The sequence below is a fragment of the Nomascus leucogenys genome, chromosome 6, assembly GCF_006542625.1.
Source record: "Nomascus leucogenys isolate Asia chromosome 6, Asia_NLE_v1, whole genome shotgun sequence".
NCBI lineage: Eukaryota > Metazoa > Chordata > Mammalia > Primates > Hylobatidae > Nomascus > Nomascus leucogenys.
Genome location: NC_044386.1, coordinates 72,673,896 through 72,684,295, shown reverse-complemented (window position 1 = coordinate 72,684,295; position 10,400 = coordinate 72,673,896).

The following is a 10,400-nucleotide window of genomic DNA, read 5'->3' as shown; positions in this document are numbered from 1 at the left end:
ACTTGGGGGGATCTTCCTGAAGCAAGTGTACCTGTGTTTGAGTTGGTAAATTGACATGGAAAAATGCTTTGCTATTCTCTCTCTCCATGCCCTTTCATCTCCAGAGCTGAAGGTATTCTGTTTGTGCTTTGGAATTATTTTCATATCACATTTAATACTTTTTCAAAAATATTTTTTCTTTGAAATAATTTTAAATACACAGAAATATGCAGATAGTACAGAAAGCTTTAGATATCTTTGGATTACATGCAATGTAATAGATTATGTAACCATGAGCCCTAAAAAATAGTTGTCACAAAACTATTTATTGAAGTAGAAGTTTTTTCCATATTTTACTAGGCTTTTAAGTAATGTGATTTTTCTGTCCAGGATACCATATTGCATTTACTGTCAAGTGTATTATTTATTGTTGAATAATAAATTCTCACACACTAAGTGGCTCTTACTCACAGTTTCTCTGTATCATGAATCCAGATGTAGATGATGGCCAGGGATGAGGTCTCAAGTGAAGGTTCAGCTGGGGAAGGATCCTCTTCCAAATTCATGTGATTCTTGTTAGGAGTCAAGGCCCTGTGCTGGTTGAGATGAATTCACTGGTGAACTATTCCAAACCTGAAAATAATTAATAACAATCTATCACAAACTCTTCATAAACACTTGAACAATAGTAAAAGTGGAGAAGAGATCACTTCCTGATGTATACTATTAGTTTACACTGATATTACAACTAAAGCAAGACATCTCAAGAAAGAAAAATTAAGACCAATATGTTTTATAAATAAAGAGCAAATGTCTTCAATAAAATGCTTGCAACACAAATCAGCAAATGGAAAAAGAATTATACACCATCACCAAAGGTATTTGTCTCAGGAATGCAAATTTGGTTCAACATACAAAATAATTAGTGTCATGCCATATAAGAATAAAATAAAAAACAAAAGCCATATGACCATCTCAAAAGATGCAGGAAAGGCACCTGAAAAATCCAAAATCCATTTTTCATAATAGTATACAACAAATTAAACCTATAAGGAAAGTTTCTTTATTTTAAAGGGCATCCATGAAAAACTCAGTATCATCATAATTTAATTTAAAGGCTCAATAATAGTATCAACTTGGATGTACAGATCAAAGGAATATAGTAGAATTGAATGTCCAAAAATTAATCTTTACCTTTATAGTCAAATGATTTTATAAGGTTGCCAAGCCAATTCAATATGGAAAAATATATTTGTAACCAATGTTGCTAGGACAATTGAATATCCACAAGCAAGTTGAACTTCTCACTCACACCATACACATAATTGGCTAAAAATAATCATATATCCAAATGTAAGATCTAAATAGACCAAACCATTAGAACATAATATAGAAATACATAATTTGGGTCTTAGTTTGAACAGTAACTCCTATAATTTCTAAGATATGACACTTAAAGCCCAGGAAAAGGAAACAAAAAACATGAATATATTTAACTTTGTAAGAATTAAAATCTTCTGAGATTCAAAGTACATAATTAAAAGTAAAAAGATAATGCAATGAATAGAAGAAAATCTTCACAATCACATAGCAGAAAACAATCTATTAGCCACAACATATAAAATGTTTTACAACTCAAAATAAAAAGGCAAATATCACAATCAAATTGGTGAACTATCTGAATAGACATGTATCCAAAGATACTATATTCATGTCTAGTAAGCACATGATATGAGGCCTAAGTCTTTTGTCATTAGGAAAATGCAACTCTAAACAACCATGCGATACACTTCACAAATCTAAAGGGTATATTGCAAAAAAAGGTAAATTTAAAAAGGTAAAATACTTCATGTGATTTCAGTCATGTGATACTCTCCAATGTGAAAAAATATAGAGATAATAAAATGTTTGGTATTTACTACGAGCTTGGAAAAGAGGCAGGTCAAACTGGTGATGTGCAGCAGATTTGCTCTAGGCAGTGAAATTATTCTGGTATCATACTGTAATGATAAATACATGATTATAGTTTACAAATCCTAAGTAACTTTATAATACAAAAAGTGAACTTAAAATATACAAATTAAAAACCTTCTACAGTAGGTAGCAGATAGCATGGGGCTATACATATAAAAGAATTAAATAACACATCAGTGAAATAACCTTACTGAATGGAGTGGGGGAAAAGCAGCTGATCCAAGTAACGTAGCAAGTAAGTGGATATTCTGAGTCTAAAGGGTAAAGATTTATCCATAAAAACGTTACTTGGTAAAGTTCTTTCTCATGGCCATATACATTTTTAATTCTGAAACCACCTATACAAGTCTTTTGGATTATGTGATTAAATAACAGAACCATCTTTATCACTGTTAGTGTGGTAGGCTACACACAAGTAAGCGGGAATAGGTGCCCTGATTCACGTGGTACTGGATTAGATCATGGGGTGCTGGAGGATTATTAGGAATTCATGTTTAACTTAAAGATACAGATACATGATAAAATATTTGTGTGTGTGTGTCTGTCTGTTTGTGTGTGTGTGTAAGAATCAGTATACACAGATGTATTTGCTCTGTCAGCACACAAGATCACAAATCAACAGATGCCCCAGGAGCAATGAATATGCCAAGGGCCCAGATCTCCATTTCTAATTCAATTTTCCAATAAGAAGAACTAGGGCTCTGTGAAAAAAAATGGTTAATACCAGGCTTGTGAGGAAATCCACACAATTAGCTTAAGCACCTAGTAGTGCCTGAAAACATAAAATGTCAAACAACAGTGCAAACAACTAAGCAACCACATAACAACAGCAAAGCTTAATTATGGTGGTGTTTCAAAATGACAAATGATCCAGCTGAAAGACCTTCCAATAGCCAACACTGCAACAATTTAAACCAATAAATGACATAGTAGAAGTAAAGAGTAAAAGAAATATTCATGTTTGCCTACTGATAAAAATGACTGCATAAATACAACGATTACTAGAGGAGAATAGACACTTTCAGGATGAAAGTTGCAAATAACTTTTGGTAGACATTCTGCTCATAAAGTGGAGCATTTTTTGTGTTGTTTTGTTTTGTGTTTTTCAAAATAGCAGGTTGGAGACTTTGTTAGTGTGCCTCACCTGCTTAGAGCAGAACAGTGTCTAGAGATTCACACTGTGAATTTGTATCCAACAAACACAGAAACTCAACAGAAAAAGTGAAAGAACCTTTGGATACTTTGAAAGGAGAAGCAGGCAGCAACTTGCACCATGTGTCAGATGAGCAACTGAGCCTTCAGAGCGCAAAAGGGGGAGACTCTGTCCGTGATACATTCCCACTGGGGAACCAGGCATTTGAGGTCACAGGGAAGCACCTTAACCCTGCCCAGTGCTGGAGCTGACTCAGAGAGGAAGGGACCATGAAAGAAGGAGTGGCACCTGGGTGTGCTGCGTGTGCACTCCCAGATCCCACTAGGGACAGAAGGAAGATATTCCTGATCCTAATTCATAGAAGATCTTGCAGAAATGAGCGAAGTAACCCAGGCAGCAGTCAAGCACTGGAAGAAGCTCCCAACTGAGGGAGAAGCTGACCAACTAAGGTTTGCATTTGATCTAATATCGAGCAGAGGATGAACCCCATAAGGCCCGAAGCAAGGGGCATGCAGGATGTGTTCTTGTGCCAGGGTCATGGGAGCCAGGTACTGCTGCTTCACATGTCAAATCAAGGGGTGTGGCCTCTGAGCTACTGTTTCAGTTTCAGTCTCCAGAGGGAAGTCTTGCAGCCTGGGGCAGGTTTGTGTTCTGAGCCTAGACTGCCTGGGACTTAGCTGGCTGTTGTGGGTGTTGGCCAGCAGAATTCTGCATGTGTAAGACCTTCTGCGTCAAGGTCATGGGAATTGGCCTGCCACTTGCTACCCCTCTCTCCATGTGCAGACTCTCATGTGGCAGAGGGTGTTCTCCTCCCTGAAACATTATCCCAGTGGTCAGGGAACTGTCCACTGACCCCCATTGTGGCTTCTGCTTACACCCACACTTGGAGAGGCAGAGTATGGACTTTCCTGACCCAGCCCACACTCGGCTTTGCCCCTCTACCTGTCCTAGTAGCAGAATAGGAACAGAGACTTTTTAGAGTTCCGTGTCACTTCCCATCAGCTGACTACTTCCCCTGGGTAACAAAAGTTAAGCATAAATCCCACCACCATGACTGCAGCTGGCTCTCTCCTGCAAGTGCCACCTTCTGGCCCACGGTCAACCAACACAGTCCATTACAACATCTGCTGGCACACTAACATGGTACTGGTATACGATTAACTGATTTTCAACAAAGCAGACAAAAACATACGCTGAGGAATGAACACCCCATTCAACAAAAGGTGCTGGGAAAATAAGATAGCCACATGCAGAACAATGATTTTCAACAAAGCAGACAAAAACATACACTGAGGAATGAACACCCCATTCAACAAAAGGTGCTGGGAAAATAAGATAGCCACATGCAGAAGAATGAAACTGGATCCTTATCTGTCACCATATACAAAAATTAACTCAAGATGGATTAAAGACTTAAATGTAAGACATGAAACCATAAAGACATTGGCCTAGGCAAATCTAAGACCCTGAAAGCAACTACAACATAAACAAAAACAAATAAATGGGACTTAGAGAAACTGAAAAGCTTCTGCACAGCAAAAGAAATAATCGACAGAATAAAAAAACAACCTACAGAATGGGAGAAAATATTTGGAAACTGCCCATCCAACAAAGGACTAATCCAGAATCTACAAGAAACACAAACAAATCAGCAAGAAAAAAAATAAATAACCCCATTAAAAACTGGGGAGATGACATGAACAGGCAAAAGAATATATACAAATGGCCAGCAAACATATGAAAAAAAATGCACAACATCATTAATCATCAGGGAATGCAAATTAACACCACAATGCGATACCAATCTTACCCTAGTGAGAAGGACCATTATGAAAAAGTCAATAAATGATAGATATTGGTGCGGATGAGGTGAAAAGGGAAGGCTTAGACACCCTTGGTGGGAATGTAAATTAGTACAACCTGTATGGTAAACAGTATGGAGATTTTTCAATGAATTTTTAAAAGCAGAGCTACCATTCAATCTATAGCAATCACACCACTGTGCATGGACCCACATGAAAGCCACCTCTAGTCTTCCTGGACCCCGCAATTCGGGGGTTTCAGGCTTGGGACAGGTGCAGGGTTCTCCATAAAGGCAGCCTCGGTGGTGGACCTGACCCCTTGCAGCCCCACACGGAGGGAGCGGAGGGGCGCGTTCAGCAGCCTTCTGCACAGGGTAAAAGGCAAATTCCACCTGGTGGGCAAGAGGCTCCTGTGGCACCTCCGTTGGGGCTGCGGGAGTACAGGCGAGAGTGGCTGTTGGCCTGGCACACAAGTGTCTGCACAGCACATGCTCAGAAAACTGGGCAGACAGGCAAAGGTGGTGGTCACAGAGACTTTGGTTCAGGGGCTCAGTAAGCCAGCCAGGGATGTGGCCCATCACCTAGTCTCTGGAAGCACTTTGTACTCCTCACTCGGCTTCCTGTTACAAATCGTGACAACGTATTTCAGAGGACTTGGGGGAAATTCGCCCTCTTGGCACCGTCAGGTTGGTTCTCTGTGGCGATCCGCCCGGGAAGGGAGGAAGTCCCCTAGGATGGTGTGAAGGAGGGGTGCCCGACCTCGGGCTTGGCACATGGGTGAGCTCCACTTCCCGGCCCTGAAGCCCTTATTGCATCTGCTGCAGACTCCATCAGACTGGGCACGGTGATCCAAGAGTTCACCCAAGTGAGAAATCCGGGTTAAATCAGGTGTTGCTGCCCAGCGGGAGACTAGAGCCTGCCTTCTTCCTGGGCCTGAGTGAAGTGACATGGCCACTGCCAGGGCTGGGGTCCAGGGAAGCCGGTTTCTGGTGTCACTGTGCTCTGTGCCAAGTAGGAAGAAATGTTTTTAAGGAGTTGACAACAACTCCTGAGAAAGCATTTCAGTGGTTACTGGAGGACTTGCACTCTGGAAATGCAGAGAATCCAGGACTGTTGCCCGGATTAACTGGGTGACTACACAGGAGAGGGCAGACACAGCCTGGCTCATTTCAGTACTCTGCATGGGTTAGTTGCCACCATCAGCTGTGATGGGAACATGTGGTGATTGCTTCAGGAGATGACAGTGGCCCTGAGGAGTCTGGAGACTGGGAGGTCCCAGATCAAGGCGCCAGCAGGTTTGGTGTCTGGTGACAGCCCACTTCCTGGCTCATAGTCAGCGGGTTTCTCTTGTGCTGGCATCTCTCTCACTCCTAGGCTAGGCTCCTTCTGCAACCAATCCTTAGCTGCCAACCCCTAAGGGCCAGACAATACATTTGCAAATTACAACCTGGCACATCCAAGGTAGCAGGAGGAGAAAGAGCAACTTTTTGTCTTGGCAGCCAAGCTTCGTTGTTGGCTGACACCCAATGTGCATTTCAGGTTTTTATGGTTCCTTGTCTGAGGTTATTGTAGCTGATTCCCAGGGTATCCTAATCAAAGAAGCAGTGAGTGAGAGTGAGTTAGAAGCAGTGAGTGAGCCTGAACTTTGGTAACTGGAGGGATTGGCCATCCCCTACCCTTACCTTCCAGTCTCTCCCCCTGACTGCCATGTACAAGATAGCCCCACCTAAAATAACTGAAGGCACTTCAGTTCTGTGGTGCTTTTCCTTGCAAAACATGGGTAAGATCTTAAAAAGATCCTGGAAGTGTGTCTTTGTGGCATGCATCGAGGTACATATCCTTCCTTGAGGTGTGTTAGTTTCATCTTTCAGTACTCAGAGTTGTCTCCATAGTGCCAGGGAGGGAGGAGGTGCCAACCCCCTGTGCTCAGCCAGGATGCCCTGGCCTGGGCACACCTTCTCAGGTTTCCACAGACCTAAGGGGGACTAAGAGCTGGGATCAAAATGTTCCTGTCACTGACGCCCTGCCTCCGGAAAGGAGATCCAGAAGGAAAAAGAAAAGATGTTGGGACCTTTTTTTTTTCTTTTCCTAGCCACATCCTTTGGGGGTTGAGGTGGGACAAAATAAATGTATGTTCAAGAACACAGTCTATGCTGAAAATGACATACAGTGTAACCACCCAATCGGTTCACCTTGCCTGCTGCCTAAAAGAGTTGATTTATCAAGGCAGGAGAATTGTAAGAGAGAAAGAGTAATTCACGGAAAGCCAACTGTGTAGGAGACTGGAGGAGTTTTATTACTACTCAAATCAGTCTCCCAGGACATTCAGGTGTCAGTGTTTTTAAGGATAATTTGGTGGGTGGGGGAAGGCCAGTGAGTTGGGAGTTCTGATTGGTCAGATCAGAGATGGAATCACAGGGAGTCCAAGCTGTCCTCTTAGGCTGAGTCAATTCCTGGGTGGAGGCCACAAGATCAGATCAGGCAGTTTATCCACCAGGGTTGTGCCAGCTGATCTGTCAAGTGCAGGGTCTGCAAAATATCTCAAGCACTGATCTTTGGAGCAGTTTAGGGAGGGTCAGAATCTTGTAGCCTCCAGCTGCATGACTCCTAAGCCATAATTTCTAATCATGTGGCTAATTTGTTAGTCCTACAAAGGCAGTCTAGTCTCCAGGTAAGAAAGAGGTTTGTTTTGAGAAAGGGTTGTCATTGTCTTTGTTTTAAACTATAAACTGTAAAGTAAGTTCCTCCCAAAGTTAGTTTAGCTCATGCCCAGGAAGGAACAAGGGCTGCTTAAAAGGTTAGAAGCAAGATGGAGTCGGTTAGGTTAGATCTTTCACTGTCTCAGTCATAATTTTGCAAAGGTGGTTTCAGCCAGGTACAGAGGCTCACACTTGTAATTCCAGTACTTTGGGAGGCAGAGGCAGGTGGATCACTTGAGGCCAGGAGTTCCAGACCAGCCTGGCCAACAAGGCAAAACCCCATCTCTACTAAAAATACAAAAATCAGCCAGGTGTGTCACGCCTGCAGTCCCAGCTCCTCCAGTAGCTGAGGCACAAGAATTCTTTGAACCCAGGAGGCAGAGGTTGCAGCGAGACGAGATTGGGCCACTGCACTCCAGCCTGTAGGACAAAGTGAGACCCCCTCTCTCTCTCTCACACACACACACACACACACATACACACACAGTCATTCTATCAAAAAGGCACTTACACTTCTAGGTTTATCACAGCACAATTCACAACTGCAAAAATATGAAATCAATCTAAGTGCCCATCAACCAATCAGTGGATACAGAAAATGTGTGTGTGTGTGTGTGTGTGTGTGTGCGTGTGTATCTATGTATATTACAGAATACTACTCAGCCATAGAAAAGAATAAAATAATGTTTTTCAAAGCAATTTGGCCATTATCATAAGTGAAGTAACTCAGGAGCACAAAACCAAATACTGCATGTTCTCACTTACAAGTGTGGGGTAAGCAATGGATATGCAGGAACATGCAGAGGGGGATCACGGACATTAAAGATTCAGAAAGGAGGAGGGTTGGAGGCGAGTGAGGGATAAAAAATTACCCATGAGGTAAAATGTACACTATGTGGGTGACAGGTACACTAAAAGCCCTAGAATTCACCACCATACAATTCATGCATGTAACTAAAAACTACATGTAATCCCAAAGCTACTGAAATTTTAATAAATTTATTTCAAAGAAAAAGCAGTGGTGTATGATTCTCCCAGTATTGAGTGTGTGTTGCACATAGTGACTTCTTTCTAATACACACAACATGAAAAGGGAGAAAAAGAATAATTTTACAGAAGAGATTTTTAGAACTGAAAGACTTTTATCCAGGTGATCAAATTAACATTAACAGTGATAAAGCCTGTTGACAGCTTGTGCCCTGGATATTATGCGATAGGAATGGTACTTTTCATCTGTATTCTTCCTCCCTTAAGCCCAGAAGTCCAGTCTCATCATGAGAGAAACATCAGAGAAATCCCAAATTAGAAACGTCAATGGCATCAAAAACAGGGAAACTCTGAGAAACTATCACATTCAATGGAGCCTATAAGCCATAATATCTAAATGTGACGACATATCCTAGAAGAGATCCTAAAACATAAACTTAACATTAAGCAAAAACTAAAAAATCAGAATAAAGTATGTATAGTACTCAATGACAATACATGATATTGGTTGGTTAATTTTCACAAATGTTTCACACTATGAGATTAATAATAAAGGACACTGTGTATGGAGTATATGAAAACTCTCTGCTAGATCTGCAACTATTCTGTAAATGTAAAACCATAGAACCGTTTTTTTTTGTTTTTGAGACAGAGTCTCCCTCTCTTGCCCAGGCTGGAGTGCAGTGGCGTGATTTCGGATTACTGCAACCTCCGCCTCCTGGTGTCAAGCAATTCTCCTGTCGGAGCCTCCAGAGTAGCTGGGATTACAATCGTCCACCACCATGCCAGGCTAATTTTTTGTATTTTTACTAGAGACAGGGTTTTGCCATGTTGGTCTCGAACTCCTGACCTCAGGTGATCTGCCCGCCTCAGTCTCCTAAAGTGCTGGGATTATAGGCGTGAGCCACTGTGCCCGGCCTTGGAAAACCATTCTTTAAAACTTGTTTTTTTTTGTTGATGTTATTTTGTTGTTGTTGTTAATGTCACTCTCAAGCTTAAAAAAAAATCATTAGCAATATTGTTGATACCTCCTTTGTGCATCTCCTTAATTTCTCAGTTTTCCTTAAGCACTGAACTTAACTATATTCTGAATTGTCATTCCATACTTTAAAAATAGTTTTTCCTCTTTGAGTATTTCTGAATACTATATTCTTTAGGTCTTTTTTGTCTTCAAATTTAAGTGAAGGTGTTTAATTCATTAATATTCCTAGTTTAATCACGAGAAAACATCAGCTAAAACCATATCGTGGGACATCTTATTAAATACCTGACTGGTACTTTTCAAATGGGTCAAGGTCATGAAAAAGAAGTGAAAGCCAGGAAACTGTTTCATATACGAGAATACCTGATGTGTCAGGTAGACTCTAAATTGGTGCCCATTTATCCCCACCTTCTCATATACACAACCTTCTACTGTAATCCCATCCAAGTGAGTGTAAGCAGGAATTGAAACTTGCTTTGAAACAATAGAATAGTGCAAAGGTATAGAAGTGTCACTTGGATTCTCATGTATGATTATGATTTTGGTCTTGCTAGAAATGTCTCTCTCGATGGGTTTTATGAAGCCATGTGAGAGAAGCCCCCTTGGCAAGGCACTTTATTTAGCCAATGGCCAACAGCCAGGAAGGTAAGAGGCTTTTTGTGCAATAGACTGTTCTACAGTTGGAAATATTGCATTTAAAACTAACCATACTGCCCAAAGAAGTTTACAGATTAAATGCCGTTCCTACCAAACTACTAATGACATTCCTCACAGAACTAGAAAAAAACTGTGTTAAAACTCATATGGAACCAAAAAAGAGCCCC